The sequence below is a fragment of the Cebus imitator genome, unplaced genomic scaffold (genome assembly GCF_001604975.1).
Source record: "Cebus imitator isolate Cc_AM_T3 unplaced genomic scaffold, Cebus_imitator-1.0 Scaffold51, whole genome shotgun sequence".
Classification (NCBI taxonomy): Eukaryota; Metazoa; Chordata; class Mammalia; order Primates; family Cebidae; genus Cebus; species Cebus imitator.
In genome coordinates this window covers 8,196,910-8,221,210 of record NW_016107366.1, presented here as the reverse complement: position 1 = coordinate 8,221,210, position 24,301 = coordinate 8,196,910, and positions in this window count along the sequence as shown.

Genomic DNA, 24,301 nt, shown 5'->3' with positions numbered 1-24,301 from the left:
AGAGGCAATTACTTTCCTATTATACTAGATGATAAAGCCCCGGTGGGTGGCCCCTTTCATAATGAAACTGTCTCCTCCTTCCCTATGACTCACCCGCAGGGGATTGCCCAGGGGCACAGATGTCCCAGGCTTCTGGGCAGGTTGGAACCATGAATCTCCCTGAAGAAAGACTCCCAAGAGTGGGAACATAATTATTCCTGCAGGTCAGAGTTGGACTTCAAGTGGAGCTTTCCACCATCTATGGAGAGAAAGACCATGTCTTGGAGTCAGCCCCAGACCCTTCCTACCTTCACTCAAAAGCCCGCTGTGCAGGAGCCCAAAGAGACCACCTATTGGGAAGAAACAGGAGACCAGGGCTTAAGTCATTCCTTGCTGTCGGAAGGGCATCACAGTCCTTTCTCCCTCTAGGCCTCCATGTTCTAAGACTGGGTAGGAGTAGGCTGACTGAAAAAACCACCAGGATAGCAAAGACCAATCAGAGCAGACACTGGCAGGGGCCTGGAGGTCCCCTCCTGAGCTGGCTGTTAGTCCTCTGCTTGCTGGGGATGGGGTCATCCAGGGGTCCTGGGAGGAGCCAGCACACTCAGAACAACAGAAGGAGGCCACTTAGGGAGCGGGAGGAAGCAATTCTCAGCCTGCTCCCACCCGCCTCCTGCACAGGGCAGTTATGAGCTAGATGCAACGTGCTTTACTGGCTGGGTATCAATCTGCTCATCTCCATGGGCCATTCTTCCCTAATTCCCCTAACCATGAAGAAAGAGCTAGACACCTAGCTCAGCCTCACAGCCTTTCCTCAATGCTGGAAATGCTTAGGTCTTGCCTATAGTCACACAGGTGAATCAGTTGTTCAGGCCCCGGCCGTAACTAGTCTCCTGCCCTCTCACCCAGTGCACCTTTTTCTTCCCATTGCTGACTGTCCAGAGGCAAAGCATCCCTCAGGGTCAGGTGGTGGTAAGAGTGACAGGGGCCTGTGGCAGAGGTGTAGAATGTGCACTGGGGACACTGTGTGCTTCCCACAGTGGAAAAGGGCCTGTCCCCTTCCCCCTACTTCCCCCGAGTGCTGGCACTGTATCTGGCACATGCTGGCTCCACCTCAAGGTCAAATGAGCATCCTCCAGGTCCCTCTCCCTGAGGAAGGCCCACATTTCCAAAGAAGAGTCTGGGGCCTCACGACTTTTTTTTCTTTTTCGAGATGGAGTTTCACTCCTATTGCCCAGCCTGGAGTGCAATAGCATGATCTCAGCTCACTGCAAACTCCGCCTCCCAGGTTCAAGTGATTCTCCTGCCTCAGCCTTCCGAGTAGCTGGGACTACAGGTGTGCACCACCGCACACAGCTAATTTTGTATTTTTAGTAGAGACAGGGTTTTACCATGTTGGTCAGGCTGGTCTCGAGCTCCTGACCTCAAGTGATCCACCTGCCTCAGCCTCCCAAAGTGCTGGGATTACAGGAGTGAGCCATTGTGCCCACCAACCTCACAATTTTTGTAAAGCTTTATGGAAGTATAACTTACATATCATGAAATTCACCATTTAAGTGTACAATACGATGACTTTTAGTAAATTCACAGAATTGTGTAACCGTCACCATAGTCTAGTTTCAGAAGTCTTTCCATCATCCCACAAAGACTCCTCATGCCCATTTGCAATCAGTCCTTATTTCCATTGCCAACCCCCAGCTGCCACACCACTATCAGCTGTTTCTATAGACTGGCTTTTTCTGACATTCGTATTAACAGAATCATACAGAATTACTTTTGTGTCCAGCTTCTTACACTTAGCATAATTTTGTTTTAGTTTTATCCATGTTGTGGCACAGACAGTACTTCTTTGCTTACCTCACGTATTTTGTATTCCTGGCATCCTGCCAGTACCTGGCAAATAGTAATAAGGGGCTGAGGAATTTCACGTGGAAACCAGATGCCCTTCCAAGATGAGGGCATCTATCTGCAAAAACCACAAGCAGCCCTAAGCTGCTATGGACAAAGGTGCCGATTCTCATGTCTGCTGCCAATGGTACGAACATAGCAATTTGTTTTCATACCTGTGACTGTATGGAGTGAATTGTCATGCCCTCCATCTCAGATGTGCTGCAGCATCCCATCCACTTGTTTTGAATTTGCCCTTATTTCCCCTTCATCCTGGCTCTGAAAACCACAGTGACTCATCCTTCCAAGATTAGCTCTCCTTCTTCAACCCTGAGTGGCTGCATTGCCTGAACTAGTTGGAGAAGTACACTCCAAATACAATCAGAGCTCCATCAGAGGAAAACAGCTCCATGGAAAAACACACTTACCTTGAATTGGCAAGGGCCACCTCCAGTCTCAAAAAGATAAGAAATCAACTTTTTCTCTCTTGCCTTGGCACCAGATTCTCTGGTAGCTCTAGGAAGGAAAAAGGTTGACTGTCTGTCGTATGGTCAATCTATAAATTGCAGAAAACAGAAGCTTTCAACATTTTCTGCATAGGCTCTTGGACTCCCAGCCTCAGGCCTAACTCATTTCAAACACCTACTGAGTTTCTATTATTGTGTCAGATGCTATACTAACCTTGGGGGGGTGGGCAGAGACATATAAGTTCTTGCTTCTTTTGATTGTAGTAAAATACGTATACCCAGTACCAGCTCAGTCGGGAGACCCCCACCCTGGTGGGACTGAAGGCAATAAGAGGCAGACACCCAGACAGAACAACAAAGTGGGTCTACCAGCGGGGAACCAGCAGCCTTCCGAACTGAGAGCCTCTGGGGCTGACAGCATTCCAGGCTGAAGGCCCCCAGCAGATTCTGATCCACGTATTATCTCTTAAACAGGTGATTCTTATTAATAAACAAGTGTTCTGTATTTACTCTTAACTCAAAAATATACGAAGTAGACAGCTGTTACCCGGTTACCACTAATTACAAACTAAAGAGTATTCTCCACAAGGGAGCCGTGGGGGCAGGGTAAACGTAATGTTTCTCAACATACATATATAACAGAAAATTTGCCATTTTAACCACGCTTAAGTGTGCAATTCAGTGGCATTAATTACATTTACAATGTTGCACAACTGTCACCACTATCTAGTCCAAAAATTTTTTTACAAAAACTGTGTAGCCACTAACAATAACTCCCCATTCCCTCGGTCCCCAGCCCCTGGTAAGGCGTCCACCTGTAGTCCCAGTTACTCAACAGGCTGAGGTGGGAGGATCACTTGAGCCCAGGAATTTGAGGCTGCAGTGAGCCATGATTGCACCACTGCACTCTAGCCTAGGCAACAAACAGATTGAGACCCTGTCTCAGGAAAAGAAAACAAAAGAAAAGAAACCATTACCAAATCAAGGTCATGAAGATTTGCCCCCATGATTTTTTTTCCAAGATTTTTATAGTTTTAGCTCTTACATTTAGATCTTTAATCAATTTTGTATTAATTTTTGTATATGACATAAGGTAGTCCAACTTTATTTTTCTACATGTGAATATCCAGTTTTTCAAGCACCATTTGTTGAAGAGACTGTTTTTACCCATTTAATGGTCTTGGTACCCTTTTCAAAAACCAGCTGACAATAGATGTAAGGGTTTATTTGTGAATGCTTAATTCTATTCCATTGGTCTATATGCCTATTAGCCTATTCCCCTGGTCTGCATGCCAGTTTTGGTTACTGTAGCTTTGTGGTAAGTTTTAAAATTGGAAAGAGTGAGTCCCCCCACCTCCAACTTTGTTCTTTGTTAAGATTGTTTTGGCAATTCTGGATCCCTTGAAATTCCATATAAATTTTAGAGTGAGTTTTTCCATTTCTGCAAAAGAAACCATTGGGGTTTTGATGGAAATTGCATTGAATCTATAGATGACTTTGGGTAGTCTTGACATCTTATCAACATTAAGTCTGCCAACCCATAAACATAGAAGTGTCTTTTTACTTATTTAGGTTTTCTTGATTTCTGCTTTGGATTTTTTATTGCCAGTATACAGAAAGACAACTGATGTTGTATGTTGATTTTGTATCCTACAACTTTTCTAAATTCATTATTAGCTCTATCATTTTTGTGTGTGCATGTGGATTCTTTAGGGTTCTCCATATATAAAATTATGTTGTCTGAAAATATAGTTTTACTTTTTCCTGTCCAATCTGGATGGGTTTTATTGAAAGTAGAGATATTAAAGTCTCCAACGATTACTGCAGAGCTGTCTCTTTCTTCAAGTCTGTCAATTTTTGCTTCATATATTTTGGGATTCTATTTTTAGATATTTTTTATAATTATTATAAAATTTAGTATTTATTAGTAGATGGACTATTTTATCAGTATATGATGTCCTTCTTTGTCTCTTTTAACCCTTTACTTAAAATCTGTTTTGACAATAATATATTAATACCTATCCCAGCTCCCTTTAACTCACTGTTTGCCTGGAATATCTTGATTAAAAGCATCTTCTTCTGTGCATCCTTACAATAGTCCATTAGCAAAGTAGTAACCCAAACTTGTTTCTTATAACAGAAGTGATGAATTCACAAGAGCCTGAAAATGGAAATAAAAACAACCTCTAATTTAATAAGGGAGGGAATGCATCGATAAAGGAAGTACATCTAAAATGTTGTGGAGGGACATCAACTCAACTATTCATTCATTCCTTTATCTTACAGCCCTGAGCACAAACTCAATGCCAACCCCCGAGTTGGACATAGCATTAAATCATTCAAGGCCCCTGCTTCCCAGGACTTAGAGGATGATGCAGGCAAACACAGCCATTTTAAAACATTCTTGAACTACACCTGAGTTTCTTCAGCTGTGAAAAAGAAATATTAGCAGCATAACTTCATAGAGCTGCTATAAAGGTTAAATTAATTTAAAATATGTAAAGCACTTAGAACAGTGTTTAGAGCACGTAAGCACCCAATAAATGTTACCTGTGATCATTATCATCATCACCATGGGCCTTAATTGCTCTTTCTTTTGTAAGCCTTGTCCCACCAGTTAATTTTTTGTAAAAGGTAAGAGATTTTAGTAATTTTCTTAAATTTAGAATTTAAATTTTACAGTTTTCTTTTTATGTTTGGGAATCGATACATTTTGGGCAAGCTCTTGAAAACTCACAAGACTGTACCTCTGGTCTATGGTGGATAAAGTGGCCCTGCCCAGAGTGATCATGTAGGGCTGCACAGGTGGTGCTTACTGCACAGCTCCAAGGAAAATCAATCTCATGGACTACAAAGTGAATGCCCCCATCCCCATCCCCAGGAATGTGTAGTGCAACTTTCCTGGGCTTGTTGGTGGTTAAGTCAGAGACTACTGCACAAAGCAATAAAGATCACTTCCAGTTGGGAAAAAGAGAAGGCTTTATGGAGGGATGGCATCTGATGAAGAGTGGAAAGAGTTGCAGACTTGCAGAGATGCTGCATAAAGGGCATTCCAGGCAGAAGGAACAGTAAAATCAAAGCTGGGGGTGGGGGTATGTTTGGGGAACAGCAGGCAATTCTATTTGGTTGGATTAAAGGCTGTGTGAAAGGGGAAGAAGGAAGTAAGTCTGGAGAGAGGTGAAGAATCCAGATCATGGACAGCTTTGAATGGCAGACTTACAGTTTGAATTTTGTTATGTAGGCAATGAGAAGTCATTGTAGGTTTTTGAAGAGGGAGGTGTCATTATCAGGACTATGCTCAAGGAAGGTCCCTCTGGAAGCTAGTGTGGGAGGTAGACTGAAGACGGCAGAAACTGGGAGAAGGAAACCAGTAAGGAGATGGTTGTAATAGTCTTGTGACTGACAGAAGGAATGGAGAGGAGGGCCAAAATCAGGATGATATTGGGAGGTAGAGTAGACATGGAGCATTAGAATGGCCACTGGGACAAGTGTAGTGGACATAACTCAAATTTCCAACCCAAGGGACTCCTCTCCCTAATGTAGGATTGGGTTCACAGGATGCAGCTCTATTCTCTCCCCAGACCCTCTGATGACTGTTGCTTGGGGTAGAGGATTTGAAAAATAAGTCCCAGATTGTAGGATTTTAACCAATGTTGAAAGTGACTGATTATGGGGGTTTTTTTGTGTCCATGTTGTTTCTCATCCTGATGACTGGATTATATAACAACTGGGTGCTCAATTTTGTAAAAGGTTATTAACATATCACATAAGAAGAGGTGTGCATTTGTGAGGTCTTAAAAATGTGATTAAGAAAGTTCTGGCTACAGTAATGAGGCAAGAGAAAGAAATAATGGGCATCCAAATTGGAAAGGAACAAGTCAAATTATCTTTGTTTACAGGTGCTATGATCTTATATTTGAAAAAGCCCAATGACTCTACCAAAAAAGTATTAGAACTAACAAATTCAATGAAGTTGCAGGATACAAAATCAGCACACAAAAATCAGTAGCGTTTCTATATGCCAATATTGAACATTCTAAAAAAGAAATCAAAAAGTAATCCCATTTACAATCACAACAAATAAAATAAAATTCATATACATTTTAGGATTGATTTTTCCATTTCTGTGAAGAGTGTCCTTGGTATCTTGATAGGGATTGCACTGAATATGTAGATTGCTTAAGGTACTATGGACATTTTAACAATATTGATTCTTCCAACCCATGAGCATGGAATGGAGGACCATTTTTTGTGTCCTCGTCAATCTCTTTCATCCATGTTTTATACTTTTTCTTGATGAGATCCTTCACTTACTTGGTTAAGTTAAAGGACTTTTCTCAAGATCTCACAGTTAGTAAAACATACAGACATTACTCAAGCCTGGGTGGTCCATGCCGACCCCAAGGTTCAAGCTCTTAAACACTTTGTTATACTGCTGTGCAGCAAAATCAACTCTATAAGCATAGTGGTATTCATGAAGAAATGAAAGCTGAAAGTTCAGTTGGTTGGGTAAGGGATACAACATTAAGAGTATAATTCAACATTATTTGAATAGTAACATTTTAGTATTTAAAAAAAATGAGAAATACATGCCAATGATAGGATTTCCTAAGGACAGCAGAGTAGAGAAATATATGGAGGCCAGGCGCAGTAGCTCACACCTGTAATCCCAGCACTTTGGGAGGCCAAGGTGGGCAGATCATGAGGTCAAGAGATAGAGACCATCCTGGCCAACATGGTGAAACCCCGTCTCTGGGAGTTGGTAATCCCAGCTGCAAAAATTAGCTGGGCATGGTGGTGCACACCTGTAGTCCCAGCTACTTAGGAGGTTGAGGCAGGAGAATCCCTTCAACCCTGGAGGCAGAGTTGCAGTGAGCAGAGATCACATCACTGCACTCTAGCCTGGTGACAGGGCGAGACTCTCGAAAGAAAGAGAGAAAGAGAGAAAGAGAGAAGGAGGGGGAGATGGAGGGAGGGAGGGAAGGTAGGAGGGAAGAAAGGAAGGAAGGAATCTAGAGACAGGGTATGCAGCTGAAAAGCATTACTGAGAGCTTGCTGAACTGATAGGAAAGCTCCTTTACCAGGCAGAGGAACATGACTTGTTCAGCTCAGTGGGGCCAGCACAGGGCAAGCAAAATATTGGGAAATGCTTGGTGAATTAATGAATGAATGAATGGGTGAATGACCCTGGAGAGCTGCATAGGAGGCTGCTGAGACTACCTGTTGGGAGAAGTGATGGCTGATTCTTGGGACAGAGTGTATGAGTCCCAGGAGAGAGAGAGTGTGTATGTGTTTGTGTGTTGGCGGAGGTGGGGGACTTGGAAGGTGGAAGGAGGAGACAGGAGCCTTTGAAAGGCTGGTGAGGGAAATGTAAGGCAAAAGGCGTACAGAAAGAGAAGGTCAGAGAAGAGGGGGCTGGCAGAGGACTTCTGCCCTCACTGGCTTCATCCCAGCAGCTTAGGCTTGGTTATTCCCCTTAGACAACAGTTCTGAACTCTCACAGATAGCATCATATGGGTCTCTACTGGAGGTCACCATAAAGCCTGCACAGTTCAGCCATCCTTGCCACTCCTAAGTCCTCAGCTCATTCTACCCACTCAAGCCTCAGTTTGGTCTTCCCTCACTTTGCCTGCAATACTCAGGCTTCCTGCAGACAACTCAGGTCTTGCTAGTTACTTCACCCCCACTATCTTATTTCATCCTCCTAGCAACCCTGCAGATGGGTTCTTCTTGTGATTCTTGTTTTTCAGATGAGGACCCTGAGACTTGGAGAAGGAAAGTAAATTGTCCACAGTCACATCCCTAGCAAGGGCTGAGTGAGAGATCTGCTGGACTGGATTCAAGTTCTAAATTTGCTAATGACTTTCTCACCTTCCACACACATAAGGTGAGGTTAGGATCCCCTCTCTCCTTCCCTGAAGAGAGGAAGCTTTGAGGAGCCATTGAGATGATAGAAGTAAAACCATTTTGTCAATGGGGAGATAAGAAATGGAGTATGAAAAGATCTAACCTGGGTTCCAACCCCAGCTTCACTGCTCATTTTCTGGGTGACCATGAATAAATTAATCTCTTGACTTTCATTTCCTTACGTACAAAATGGGAGTAATAGCATTTATCAGGAGGATTTAATTAGAAATGAAGCTCTTAGCATACTCTGTGACATAGAAATCTCTACTAAATGGCAGCTCTTAATAACAGCAGACTGTGAAGTCCAGGAGCTTACTAACTACAGTATTTTTTTTAACCAAAGGACATGAAGACATAGAATCTAAGCCAGATTGATGTCAGTGAATGTGATTTACATGGAAATAAGAAAATTCTGAATAAACAAAACTGGCCACGCCAGGTGTGGAAAATAAGATCCTGAGACATTGGTATTTTTAGCAGCCATTTTGCCTGTCATTCTTGTTTCATTTTCCTAACTCTGTGTGGGGATGAGTTTTTGAATAATTTAACTGCTAATCTTCAAACAAATTCTCATTCAAGGAGATTAACAAATGCCCTCCATTCATTTTTCTTTCATTCATTTAGTAGATAATTGTCCCTTTAGCAGACATTTATTCAGTACTTGCTTTGGGCCAAGCACTGTGGCAAGTGCTGGGGATATAGTGGCCATTCCTGGCATCAACAACTTCTAGTCTAGTCCAGAAAACAGACAAACCAATCACTAGGTACAGCTTCCCTGAAGAGTGGCACATGGGGAGTCATCTGGTAAAAGGTAGGAGAGTGGGGTGAGGGTAGGTCGGAACCAGGTAAGAGTAAAGCAAGAGAGATATTTGGGGGAAGGGCAAGTAAGAAGGCATGGTGGGGAGGAGCCCAGAGAGATGGGAAGAGCCCTGATCAGGAAGGATGGCCCTGGAACTTTGTAGCAGATTGAACATCTGCTTGAGCTAGAAAAAGTGGGCAAGGGCAGGGAGTGGAGAAGAATCATCATGGACCCCCAGAAGGGTTTTGTATTGTTGTCTTTTTAGCTTTGTTTTTAGTTCTAGGATCTCAAAGGAGCTAGATTCTGAACCTAGCTCCATGTTTAACCTGTTGTTTAATCTTGGCAAGTCACCATCTTGCTTTAAGTCTCATTTTCATCAACTCTAGCTGAGGCTGAGAGGAAAGGGGAGGAATCCAAGATTATAAACCTTGAACCCAGGGTCCTGGCTCAACACACTGTCAAGTACATGAAACAGATGGGTTCATATCTAATGCTAGGGGGAAACAGTGCTTATCAAATTGAGGATCTTTCAAAGAACCTTGGGTAAACTGCATAAATAAAATAAATAGCATGAAAATGAGTAAGTCTGTGGCTCAGGTTAGTGTCTGTGGCAAGATATATGGAGTCTAAGAATTAATACATTCAAAATAAGAATAAATGCATTTGAATAAGATTGGTGGTATGTGAGGCCAACCTACAAAATCACATACTACCAGCATTTACCCCCTGTCACTCGAGAAAAGGCTATCTTGCTCCTACTCTATAAGATTATAAGGCTATGGGTATCGTAGTCCATTTTCTGCTGCTATAATAGAATAGCACGGACTGAGTAATTTTTTTAAAGAAATTTATTTCTCATGGTGCTGGAGGCTGGGAAGTCCAAGAACATGGAGCCATCATCTGGTGAGGGTCATCACATGGAAGAGGGTGGAAGGCAGAAGACAGAGAGAGGAAATCAGGCAAACTCATTGTTTTTATCAGGAGCTAACTTCCACAATAAATAACCCACTCCTGAAATAATGGCAATAATCCATTTGTAAGAGTGAAGCCCTCTTGACCTAATCACCTCTAATCACCCCTTAAAGGTCTTGCCTCTCAACAGTTGCAATGGCAATTAAATTTCAACATGAGTTTTGGCTGAGACAGTCAAACAATAGCAATGAGCAAGCACACACGCACATGCACACGCACACACACACACACGCACACACCAAATGAAGCAGTTGTCAACACTGGTGTCTTTCAGAGAGGCCAGCTATAGAATGATTGCTACCCAACTCCTGTCTAAGACCCACCTGGAATTTGGCAATATCTACTACAGACTTAAGATATTTATGTCCTATGATCTAGCAATTCCACTTCTGAGAATTTTTTTAAATAGTGAAATTTGCAAAGACTCCTGTACAAATATATTCATTGTCACATTATTTATATAAATGTTATAAACAAATGTCCATTTTAAGCTGGGTTTCCCCAGAAGTTGACCCTGAGACAAGGTTATGGATGCAAGTAGTTTATTTTAGAAGTGATCTTAGGAAGCACCAGTAAGGGGACAAGGCAGTGAGCCAGGCAAGGAAAGAAAGCCTGTAAAGGGTGAGTTATAAAGCAGGTTTCCACCATGGACTACTGGGGCTCAGTCCCACCAGCGAACCCTCGGTGGCAGTGTAACCATACCTCAGAATTACCCCTCCTGACAAGTGAGGAAGCTGGAGTATTTACCACCAACTCTATATCTGTCATCATTTTATGTGGCTCCTGGGGGCATTAACTTCCCGGAACTTTCATTTTGTTCCATGCGCAGACTAAGTATACTGTCATAGATAGAAAAAAGTACTCAGGAAAGTCATAGGTGTTCCCAGTTAAGTAGCCTCCAGTGAACAGAGGTAAGTACCTGCCTATGTGACACAGCAGAGCACTGATAGTGTTCAACATAAGATAATCTGGTGAAAGACAAATGATAGATGTTGAGGAAAAACAAAACATAAAGCCAATAAACACTTATTTTGTGTTCCTTAAGAGATTAGAATAAATGAAGCACATGACAATATAAAAGCTAGAAAAGAGAACTTTACAGAGATGGAAAATAATTGTCTATGTGGGATTGAAAGGTTTAATCATGTGCAGTGCAAAATCAATAAAAGAGGCTCCATCTAAATATAATCTCGAAAACATTTAGAACTGAGAGTAATTTTAAAAATCCACACAGACAGAAAAGTAAAGTTACCACAAAAGAACAAAACTCAATTTGACACCAAACTTGTCTTCTGCAAAAGTAGTGTGAAACATAATAAAGTAACATTGACAAAGTTTTGAGAGTAAGAAATGTTGCGTGCAAATAATATATAAAGACAAGCTGGCTTTGATATAGAAAGAAAACAGAAATTTGGGAGAGTAGTTCCACTCACTAAAAGAAAAAAAGAGAAAGAGGATACAAAGCCTAAAGGATTTCCAAAGATAAAGTTCTATTAAAAATGAATATTGGCCAGTCACAGTGACTCATGCCTGTAATCCCAGCACTTTGGGAGGCTGAGGCAGGCAGATCATGAGGTCAAGAGATCGAGATCATCCTGGCCAACAGGGTGAAACCCTGTCTCTACTAAAAATACAAAAATTAGCTGGGCATGGTGGTGCGCGACTGTAGTCCCAGCTACTTGGGAGGCTGAGGCAGGAGAATTACTTGAACCCAGGAGGTGGAAGTTACAGTGAGCCGAGATCACGGCATTGCACTCCAGCCTGGCCACAGGGTAAGTCTCCATCCCCACCACAAAATAGAATATCTCAGTCAGAAATGTACCACACAAAAAATGAGGTGGCAGATCAGAATTGCAAAAACTGCAGACTTAAGTTTTAGAATTATCAGAATAAAATTTTTAAATTGTGTTTAGTGTGTATCAAAAACTAAAAGAGTCTTGAAAATATGAACACAAGACAATGACAATAACTAAGCATTTGTAGAATACTCCCAACAATAGCAGAATACATATTCTTCTAAAGCTCAAATACTCACCACGACAGACCACATTCTGGGCCATAAAATGCACCTCAATGCATTTAGAAGAATATAAAATTCATGCCATTAATGTTCCCAGACCACAGTAGAATTAAATTAGAAACCAATAATAGGAAGTCTTAGCTAATGTGACAAGATAGGGAAAGGAATTAAAAGGTACACAGATTGGGAAGGAAGAAATAAAACTGTCTTTGTTTACAGATGACATGATTATCCATGTAGCAAATCCCAAAGAGCTGAACAAAAAACAAAACAAAAACCTCTTGGAACTTATAAGTTGTAGGATACAAGGTTAATATACTAAAATCAATTGCTATCCTATATACCAGCCACTAACAAATGGAATTTGAAATTTAAAATACAATATCATTTACATTAGACTAAAACAGAGATACTTAGGTATAAATCCAACAAAATATGTACAAGATCTATATGAAGAAAACTATAAAACTTTTATGAAAGAAATCAAAGAACTAAAAATAAATGAATAGCTATAATCATGTTCATGATTGGGAAGACTTAATGTTGTTAAGATATCATTTCTTGCCGGGCGCGGTGGCTCAAGCCTGTAATCCCAGCACTTTGGGAGGCCAAGGCGGGTGGATCACGAGGTCAAGAGATCGAGACCATCCTGGTCAACATGGTGAAACCCCGTCTCTACTAAAAAAATACAAAAAATTAGCTGGGCATGGTGGCACGTGCCTGTAATCCCAGCTACTAAGGAGGCTGAGGCAGGAGAATTGCCTGAACCTGGGAGGCGGAGGTTGCGGTGAGCCGAGATCGCGCCATTGCACTCCAGCCTGGGTAACAAGAGTGAAACTCCGTCAAAAAAAAAAAAAAAAAAAAAGATATCATTTCTTTTCAACTTGATCTGTAGGTTCCACACAATACCAATCAAAATCCCAGCAAGTTATTTGTGGATACTGACAAACTGATTCTAAAGTGTATATGGCTGGCCAGGCATGGTGGCTCACATCTGTGATTCCAGCACTTTGGGAGGTTGACTGGGGAGGATCATTTGAGGCCAGGAGTTCAAGACCAGCCTGGGCCACATAGTGAGAACCCCATCTCTACCAAAAAAAAAAAAAAAAAAAAAAAAAGTTTATATGATGAGGCAAACAACTCGGAATAGTCAGCACAATACTGGAGGACAACATAGTTAGAAAATTGACACTATTCAACCTCAAGACTAACTGTAAAGCTATAGCAATGAAGACAACAGTGTGGCATTGCCAATAGAATTTTAAAAATCAATGAAACATAATAGAAAGCACAAAAATAGACCCATACAAATATAGTCAACTAATCTTTGAGAAAGGAGCAAAAGCAATTCAATGGAAGAAGAACAATCTTGTCAAAAAGGGCACTGGAACAACTGGACATTTACATGCAAAAAAAATCAATCTACACACAGCCTTTATGCCTGTCACAAAAATTAACTCAAAAGAGAATATAAACCAAAATGTAAAATGTAAGACTATAAAACTCCTGGAAGACAACACAGGAGAAAATCTAGATGACCTTCTGTTTGGCAGTGACTTTTTAGATACACCAAAGGCATGATCCATGAAAGAAAAAAATTGAAAAGTTGAACTTAAGAAAAATTCTATTATGCATAAGGCACTGTTAAGAGAATAAGAAGGCAAGCCATAGACTGAGAAAAAAGGTTTTCAAAAGATATATCTGATAAAGAACAGTTGTCCAAAATATACAAAGAACTCTTAAAACTCAACAATAAGAAAACCACCCAATGTTTAAAATGGGCAAAAAATCTGAACAAACACCTCATCAAGGAAAGATAAACAGATGACAAAGGATATCATACATAATTAGGGAATTGCAAATTAAAACAACAAGAAGATACCATTTTACGTCTATTAGAATGGCAAAAATCCAAAATACTAACAACACCAAATGCTGCCAAGGGTATAGAAGAAAAGGAACTCTCATTCATTGCTAGTGGAAATGCAAAATGGTACAGCCATTTTGAAACACAGTTTGGCAGTTTTTTGCAAAACAACATATTCTTACCATATGATCCAGTAACTACTCAGATGACTTGAAAACATATGTCTGTACAAAAGCCTGCACACAAATGTTTATAGCAGCTTTATTCATAATTACTGCTATGGCTTAAATATTTTTGTCCCCTTCAAAATTCATGTCGAAACTTAATCCCCAATGCAACAGTATTATTAAGAGGTTTGTTCTTTAGGAGGTGATTGAGTCATGAGGGCTCCACCCTCATGAATGGGATTAGATACCCTTATAAAAGTGCTTGGCAGAGGGAATTTGCCCCTTTTTGCACGTCAGTCCATTCTGTCATGTGAGGACACAGCACTCCTCCCCTCTGGCAGATGCAGTAACAAGGCACCATGTCAGAAGCAGAGCAAGCAGACCTCATCAGATACCAAGCTTACCTTGATCATGAACTTCCCAGCCTTCAGAACTTTGAGAAATAAATGTATATGAATTGTAAGTTACCCAGTCTGTGGCATTTTTTTTGTAGCAGCACAAATGGACTAAGATGACTGCCAAAATCTGGAAGTAACTAAGATGTCCTTCGATGACTGAGTGGATAAATAAACAAGTACATCCATACAATGGAATATTATCCAGAGATAAACAAGCCATCAAGCCACGAAAACACATGGAGGATCCTTAAATGCATATCACTAGGTGAAAGAAACCAATCTGAAAAGGCTACCTACTGTGTGATTCCCATTATATGATATTCTGGAAAAGGCAAAACTATGGAGACAGTAAAAAGACCAGTGGTGCCGAGGGAACAAAGGTATGAATAAGTGGATCACTGGGGATTTTTAAGGCAGTGAAACTGTTCTGTATTATACTATAATGATGGACACGTGCCATTATACATTTTTTGAAACCTATACACTACAAATAAAAATAGTTAACCCTAATACAATCTAGGGACTCTAGCTGGTAGTGATATGTCAGTGCTGGTTCATCAATTATAACAAGTGCACCACACTAGTGGGGGAAGTTGGGGGAAGTTGATGGTCATGTGTGTGTTGAGGGTTGGGACTGCAGTACGTAAAAACTCTCTGTACTTTCTTCTCAATTTTGCTATAAATCTAAGCTGCTCTAAAAAATAGTCCATTAATTTTTTTTAAACTGACAAGAAGCCGGGCGCGGTGGCTCAAGCCTGTAATCCCAGCACTTTGGGAGGCCGAGGCGGGTGGATCACGAGGTCAAGAGATTGAGACCATCCTGGTCAACATGGTGAAACCCCGTCTCTACTAAAAATACAGAATATCAGCTGGGCATGGTGGCGTGTGCCTGTAATCTCAGCTACTCAGGAGGCTGAGGCAGGAGAATTGCCTGAATCCAGGAGGCGGAGGTTGCGGTGAGCCAAGATTGCGCCATTGCACTCCAGCCTGGGTAACAAGAGCGAAACTCCGTCCCCCAAAAAAAAAAAAATTAAATTAAAAAAAAAATAAAACTGACAAGAAAAAAACATAAAACCTAGTAATCCTACAATTGTCACACACACTGAATTGTTTAAAATATTTCTACAAAGGAATTAGCAAACCCAAAAGATTTTAACAGCAAAATCTATCAAACACTTAAGAAAAAAAAATAATAATAGAAAATGGCACCAGGTGTGGTGGCTCACACCTGTAATCCCAACATTTTGGGACACTGAGGTGGGTGGATCCCCTGAGGTCAGGAGTTCGAGACCAGCCTGTCCAACACGGTGAAACCCTGTCTCTACTGAAAATACAAAAATTAGCTAGATGTGGTGGCTGGCATCTGCAGTCCCAGCTATTCAGGAAGGCTGAGGCAAGAGAATCGCTTAAATTCGGGGGGCGGAGGTTGCAGTGAACTGAGATTGTGCCACTGCACTCCAGTCTGTGTGACAGAGCAAGACTTCATCTCAAAAAAAAAAGAAAAAAGAAAATGAAAATGGGACTTGTTGTAGTCTGAATGTTTGTGTCCCTCTCAAACATTCAGAGATTAAGTAGCAATCCCCTACCTAATTCCCAGTGCAATAGCATTAAGAGGGGAGGCCTTTGGGAGGTGAGAGCTTTCATGATTAGCACCTTTATAAAAGAAGCCAGGAACTTGTTCACCCCTTCTATCATATACGGACACAACTAGAAGGTGCCTTCTTGGAAGGAGAGAGAAGCCCTCACCAGACACTGACTCTGCTGTTGCTTTGATCTCAGACTTCCCAGCCTCCAAAACTATGAGCAATAAATGTATATTGTTTACAAATTGCCCAAATATGAGTTATTTTGTTATAGCAGCCCAAACAGAATAGACAGGACTATTCCCCAATACTTCATGATGATACCATAAATTAGACACGAAAACTTTAAAATAATATTTAACATTTTAAAAAATCAGATTAACATTAACAGGTTAAAGAATATGATTATCTCAATAAATGCAGAAAAAGCATTTGAAAAACCAGCATCCAATCTCTGATACAATTCCCTAAAATCTAGGTATAGAGGGAAATTTCTTAACTTGGTGTTTCCCGCCTCCCCCCAAAAAAAGAACTATGGCAAAATACTGTATTTCTTTGTGAAACATTAAAATATTATTTTGGAGATCAAAACAAGGATGCCCACTATCATCACTTTAATTCATCACTGTATTGAAAGCAATAAAGCAAGAAAAAAGTTACATATTTAAAAGGAAAAAACAAAAATGTCATTACTCACAAATTATATAATTACGCCTAAAACGAAAAGAAATTTAGAATAAATTACTAGATTTTTAAGAGAGTTAAACCAGTTGCCAAATACAAAATTAATGTAAAAACTCAGTGGTATTGTATCCATCAGTAGTAAACAAGTAGAAATTTCAACTTAAGAAGAGCTAATATTTTCAATATTATTTTTTTTAAAGACCATGTTAGAAATAATTTTAAAAAGATGCATAAGGCCTTTACTGAGAAGATAGAAAACTTTTATTGATAGACGTTAAGGAAAACGTAAACAAATTATAAATAAAATATGTTTATGAATTGGAAGGCTCAATGTCATACAAAGTATTAGCCCCAGTCACCTATTTATGGGAAATACAGAAGGTAAACACATGTTAAACTACACCATAAAAATACAATTCAGAATACGGAAAAGTCTACAAGACCAACAATCCAGTTTTTTCAACAAATAGATTCCAAAGAGAAAATAAAAGATGAAGCAATAATTTATGTATTAAATGAGATGAGACTACTTAAATCAACCCCAAACAAAATGTAGAAACAAAAATAAATACATTCATGAAATGAATGGATGAGTGGAAATTTAAATCTTGACTTTTAACAAGTCATCAAGTTGCCCTTGATGATATTAAAGACATTGTTAATTTTGGGGGAGTATAACAACAGTACTGGGGTTTTGATACCTTTTAGAGATATATTCTGAGATATTTACAGATGAATTTAAATGATGTCTGGGATTTGTTTCAAAATAATCTGACCACAGGAAAAGATGGGGGCACAAATAGGACAGAATTGTACAGGATTGAAGGCTGTTAGGGCTGGGTAATGAATACGGAGGGGTACCTCATACTATTTGCTTTGTATATGCTTAAAATTCCAAGTGTTTAAATTAAATATGTATATCAAATATACATGTTATCCCTTATCCATTTATAGACTTAATGTAATCCTAATCAAAATCCCAACAGAAGACTAAATAAATATAACATATATGTTAATAGAATACTAGGCAACATTTTAAATGATGCTCTTAAAAATACTTACATAGAAAGTCATTTTTACATATTGTTAAAGGCAAATTATTAAGCATCCCATGTAGAAAACTTCCATTTATGTAAAAAATAGACTAACTGAGGACCAGAGCTAGGACAGGATAAGGAGTTTTTGCAGAAGGTTAAGTATCAGAGAGATATCTCTAAGTGAGTGTTTCTTTCTTTTTTTTTTTTTTTGAGAAGAGTCTCACTCTGTCACCCAGGCTGGAGTGTAGTGGCACCATCTCAGCTCAACCTCTGCCTCCTGGATTCAAGCGATTCTTCTGCCTCGGCCTCTTGAGTAGCTGGGACTACAGGCATGTGCCACCACACCTAGCTAATTTTTTGTATTTTTAGTAGAGATGGGGTTTCACCGTGTTAGCCAGGATGAGTGCTTCTTAACCTTGACTATGTTTTAGAATCATCTGGGAGGACTTTTAAAATATGGAGATGTCCAGGCCTCACACCAAAAGATTCTGTTTCAATTGGCGTGAAATGGAGTCCAGGAATCCATAGATCTTAAAAACTCTTCAGGTGATTTCAGTGTCTCTCCAGGTAATTTTAATTTGCAGGACTGAGAGCCAATTATCTAGATTTACAAAGAGAGGCATAGACAGATGGATGGAGAAAAGAAATATGATAGAGATGTAATAGATATATGATCGATGGACAGATGACAGATTTTTGATAGGTAGACAGATACACAGATGGCACATGGATAGAGGATAGATTTTGAAAGATGATAAATGAGATAGATATACAAATATATAATAGGTACCTAGGTAGATAGACAGGAGACCTGAAGATCTGAAGGAAGAGATTAGAGAGAAAGGAAGAAAAAAGGCATGGGAAATGAAGGAATGAAATTTGAAATGACACAGGTCAGAAATGGCTCATAATTCAGACCCTAAATGAACAAAAGAAAATAAAACAAACATGAATGTGGAAAAATAAAAGGTGAATGTGTACAGCTAATGCATGGAAATGTAAAAGTTATCCATGCTTTTATCTTTTATTTTTATTTAGAATATATACCCCTACTCATTTCACAAAGATATCTGTGATGTCTTAAAAGTTAAAGAATGGGGAGTGGATAAGGCGTTACCTTTCGGGATGATGAAAACGTTCTGGAACTAGATAGTGGTACAGATTATGAATGCACAATTGATTGCATGGTACTGTGAATTACTCAATGTCACTAATGGTAAATTTTATGTTACATGTTTTTTTACCACAATAAAAAAAATACCTTCAAGAAAGATGAATTTTAAACTAGAGAACCAATTAAAAGGAGTGGAGGATGTTGCTAGATCATTAGGGTGAGTTAATTATTACCACCAGCACTAAATTCCTTTCAAGTCTCCTAGCACTAAAGCAAAAGAAGAAATCTGGCAGGTGATGGGGTTTTCTGTAGATGTTCATGGACTCTTTGTGTAGCAAGATTTCTGTCTTCTTTCGTTGTTCCCATTTCTTTTTCTCATCGTATCACACGCTGGTGATGGCAGGAGTGAAAGTGGGAGTCCTTCGGAAGGTTAGACCCAGCCAAGAAAGGAGGATTTGTGCTGGCTGGGAGAGGCAAGTCTGAGCTCAGTTCCCTCCCAATGGAGTGCCAGCATCTGCTCTGAGCCTGTCATCAAACTGCTCCTGAAGAATACAGCCCCTGCCGCTGTCTGGCCTCGGCCTCACTGGTGGGGCAGATGGCTGTTTGTTCAGCCTGAGCCTGGTAAAATCAGCCCTGACACTGATGGCCCTGTCTGAATTATGGAAGGGGACCCGGTTTACCTGCCCATAGTCAAACAAAGCGGATGATTTGACAGGCAAAACAGAGCCAGCCTCCTGTCTCCCAGGCAGCCAAGGGGCTATTCAAACCCAAGACCTGGACGATTTTCATAGGTGCTGACATATGAAGCCGGAATGCAGCAGGGACAAGGCAGAGCCGACACCTGTGCAGTCAGGCATGGCCAGCCACTCTGGGTATCCACACTGCCTTCAGGAGCCTGGAGTAGACTCCACCCAGGAGAGAGACAGGGAGGAAAGGAGTCAGGGGTGGGAGAGAGAGAGGGAGGGGGAGGGGAGAGAGTGAGGGGAGAGAGAGAGAAGGGGATAGAGGGAGAGGGAAGGAGAGAGAGGAAAAGAGAAAGATAGAGATTTGGGGGAAAGAGCCCCAGTTTTCAGGCCTGCACCTTCGGCAAACCTCACCATTGCCCCTGCACTTGTTATTGTTTGACGGAGGAAAACCCTCCAAGCCTCTCTCCTAGAAGCACAGAACTGCTCCAGAGAGCCAGGAATACTGACCAAGCCACCACAGCAGGGGCAGGGAGAGGCTGCAAAGGAACATGTATGGAGTTCCCATTGTATGGTTGTATGTGAGGCACTGCTAGGGGCTCTACCCTCAGTCACCAATTTCACCTTCAAGGAGCCCCGAAGGCACATACCCTATTATCTCTCTATTTTGCATATGAGGAAATTGAGTCTCTTTAACAGTAATTTGCCCAAGTCACCCACCTGGGAAGTGGCATAGCTAGAATTTGAACCCAGGTCTCCCAAACACCTGAGCCCTGCTCCTTCTACCTGAATTAAGCCATTTTGTAAGACCTACAAGGCCCTGGAATCCATCAAAGTGACTATGATAGTTTCCAGATCTGTGACCCCAGCCATATCCCTTCTCCTCTCTGAGCCTCAACTTCCTCATTTGCAATATGAGGGGAAATTGTTGTAAAAATTAAATGAGGCAGGAAGGTGAGAACGCTGGTCATTCACTGGTATTAGGTCAGCATTGCAGAGCTTCATCACACTTTTTTTTTTGGAGACAGTCTTGCCCTGTCACCCAGGTTGAAGTGCATTGCAATTATAGCTCACTGCACCCTCAAAGTCCTCAGCGATTCTCCCATCTCAGCCTCCACAGCAGCTGGGACTACAGGTGTGCACCACTGCACTTGCCTAGTTTTTAAAAATTTTTGTAGAGATGGGGGTCTTGCTATGTTGAGCAGGCTGGTCTCCAACTCCTGGCCTCAAGTAATCCCCTCACCTTGGCCTTCCAAAGTGCTGGAATTACAGAATCACACTTCTTGACTATTTTCAAAAAACACCTTCACCCTCAAAGGAGGTGGCCAAACCTATACAGATAGAACTTTACCTGTCCCTCTCTCAGGACTCCAAAAGAGCCGTCTCTGCCCAGAGTCAAGAGCAACCTGAAAACAGAACTGCACCCAACTTGTCTACCACAATGGCTATCACAGAAACCAACACTTAGAAGGGATTTAATAAATGCTATTGAATGAAAGAAAAAGTTTGCCACAAGACACGTCACATGCTATGACAAAAAGAGCTAGCAATCAAAACAACTGGTTCTGGCTCCACTAATAATGCATTATGGGCACTCACTGGTCCTCTCTGGATCTCAGGAATCCCACTGGTTAAACTAAGAGAAGTGGAGTAGGTATTCTCTGGCAGTCCATTTTCAGCTCTGATTTTGTATGAGGCTGTAGGATTAAGGGGAAATAAAGATCACATCTTCTGCAGCCCACTCTCCCCTCCATGAAAGCCAAAGCTACATTATGGTCATATTTGAAGATAGTCAGGAAACATTCTTCACACCTGTAATCCCAGCACTTTGAGAGTCCGAGGCGGGTGGATCACAAGGTCAAGAGATTGAGACCATCCTGGTCAACATGGTGAAACCCCGTCTCTACTAAAAATACAAAACATTAGCTGGGCATGGTGGCGCGTGCCTGTAATCCCAGCTACTCAGGAGGCTGAGGCAGGAGAATTGCCTGAACCCAGGGGGCGGAGGTTGCGGTGAGCCGAGATTGCGCCATGGCACTCCAGCCTGGGTAACAAGAGCGAAACTCCGTCTCAAAAAATAAAATAAAAAAATAATAATAATAATAAATGGCAGCTATGTAACTCCTGATTTAATCAGAAACAGATAAACAACATTCTGAGGGCCGGGCGCGGTGGCTCACGCCTGTAATCCCAGCACTTTGGGAGGCCGAGGTGTGGATCACAAGGTCAAGAGATTGAGACCATCCTGGTCAACATGGTGAAACCCCGTCTCTACTAAAAATACAAAACATTAGCTGGGCATGGTGGCGCGTGCCTGGAGGCTGAGGCAGGAGAATTGCCTGAACCCAGGGGGCGGAGGTTGCGGTGAGCCGAGATCGCGCCATTGCACTCCAGCCTGGGTTAACATGAGCGAAACTCCGTCTCAAAAAAAAAAAAAAAAAAAAACATTCTGAACAGCCAGATCCTTCGGTCTGTGGAACACAGACTCACGCATGTGTGCACTGAGCTTTACAGTTTGCAAAGTGCTTCACCTCCTTTCTCTTATTTACACCTCAGCACAACCTTGTGAGGGGCCTTACAATGGCAGAAGTCACCATCCTTTTTCACTGACCATGGAACTGAGGTCACCGGGATGAACTGACTTACCCAGAGGCATATGAGGAAACAGTATCAGAGGTGAGATGTGAACCCAGAACTGGGTTCCTGGCCCCAAATTTAGCCTTCTTTCCTTTACACAGTTTACCTGTACACAGGCTGTGAGCAGATGAACTCATTCAACCAAAGCCTGATTTGGAGGTTCACAAGTTTACCACCTGGGTGGAAAACTGCCCAGCATAATAGAGCATTTTAAAGTCAAATGTGGAGCAGAAGAGTGCATGCAGTGATACCAGGTGGGCTTGTGGCCATGGAGTGTTAGCTGTGTGGGAGGCAAGAGGCCAAGCCTGGGCTGAGAGCATCATATGCCACTCAGTGCCACAGCTGGAAGGATAGCCTACATGTAACCTCTGAATATGGAGATACTGAAATACGGTCATGCCCACAGATACATACCCACTGCCCAAGCTCCCTTCCCCACACCTACCCCGTTCCCCCAGCTGTCCTGGTTATCTGAACCTTTCCCCTTGGACGCCCAGGACTGACCTCGAGATCCTGCCACTAAAAGGTTAAAGCCTGGCATTGCAGGGGGCCCAGTCTGACTAGGCTTCTATTCTGATCGATCCAGCGCATATTCTGATTGGTCAATACCTCCTGCCCTGCGGAGTGTTAAAAATTTTTTTTTAGTTATAGAAAAAAATTGAATTTTATTAGTTAAAACATTATGATAGATTCTTACAAAACAGTAGGAAATTGTAATTCCTGCAGCTGATATAAATTCTACTCAAGAACATGCTATTTCGGTTCTTTTGATGAAAATTTCCACCCTCACAACTCTTCTCTCATCAATTAAAAAAATAATAATAATAAGAGACTGGGCGTGGTGGCTCACGCTTGTAATCCTAGCACTTTGGGAGGCCAAGGCGGGCAGATCACAAGGTCAGGAGATCGAGACCATCCTGGCTAACATGGTGAAACCTCATCTTTGCTAAAAATATAAAAAATTAGCTGGTCGCCGGGCGCGGTGGCTCACGCCTGTAATCCCAGCACTTTGGGAGGCCGAGGCGGGTGGATCATGAGGTCAAGAGATCGAGACCATCCTGGTCAACATGGTGAAACCCCGTCTCTACTAAAAATACAAAAAATCAGCTGGGCATGGTGGCGCGTGCCTGTAATCCCAGCTACTCAGGAGGCTGAGGCAGGAGAATTGCCTGAACCCAGGAGGCGGAGGTTGCGGTGAGCCGAGATTGCGCCATTGCACTCCAGCCTGGGTAACAACAGCGAAACTCCGACTCAAAAAAAAAAAAAAATTAGCTGGTCATGGTGACACACACCTGTAGTCCCAGCTACTTGGGAGGTTGAGGTAGAAGAATCATTGGAACCCAGAAGGCAGAGGTTGTGGTGAGCTGAGATTATACCACTGCACTCCAGCCTGGGCTACAGAGCAAGCCTCCTCCGTCTCAAAAAAAAAAAGACTAATTTACATCATTTGTTGTTATGCAACAGCTATTGCCATTCAATGGTGAAAGTGGCCACCATTTCCCCTGCATTATTTCTACCATATAATCAGTTCCTAATAACCTATTACTGTCCTCCCATAAAAATCTCTGTCCTAAGGTCCTGGCCTGCTCATTTCATTGTCTGTTGGTAAAGCCTTTCTTTCCTATAACCCGCAATGCCCTCTTGTCAGAATAGCACCCTGAACACAGTATGTATGATGACTGGCATTACAGTTTTACATTATACTCTGCCCCTGCTCCATGCTCTCTAATTCAGAAAATAGAATATTGTTAATATTACCCCATCAGGCTAGAAGAGACCTTGGGGAATGTCTTAGTGCTTCTCTATCATTTTGAGTTTGAAGGTACTTTCTTAACAGCTATAAATTCCACAGTCCTCGCAACATACAAGGTAGATAAATTTTTCATAACATTGACGGAGAAATTTTATGTCCAAAAAGATGACCAAAAATTTAATAACATCTTAAAATGAATTTGCATTTTATTTGTCACACAGCTTGACATACATTTGAAAGGTAGTCATACATATATATACATATACACATATATATATATATACATGCATACATACATATATGTGTATATATAAAATACAGGTTGAATATCCCATATTCAAAATGCT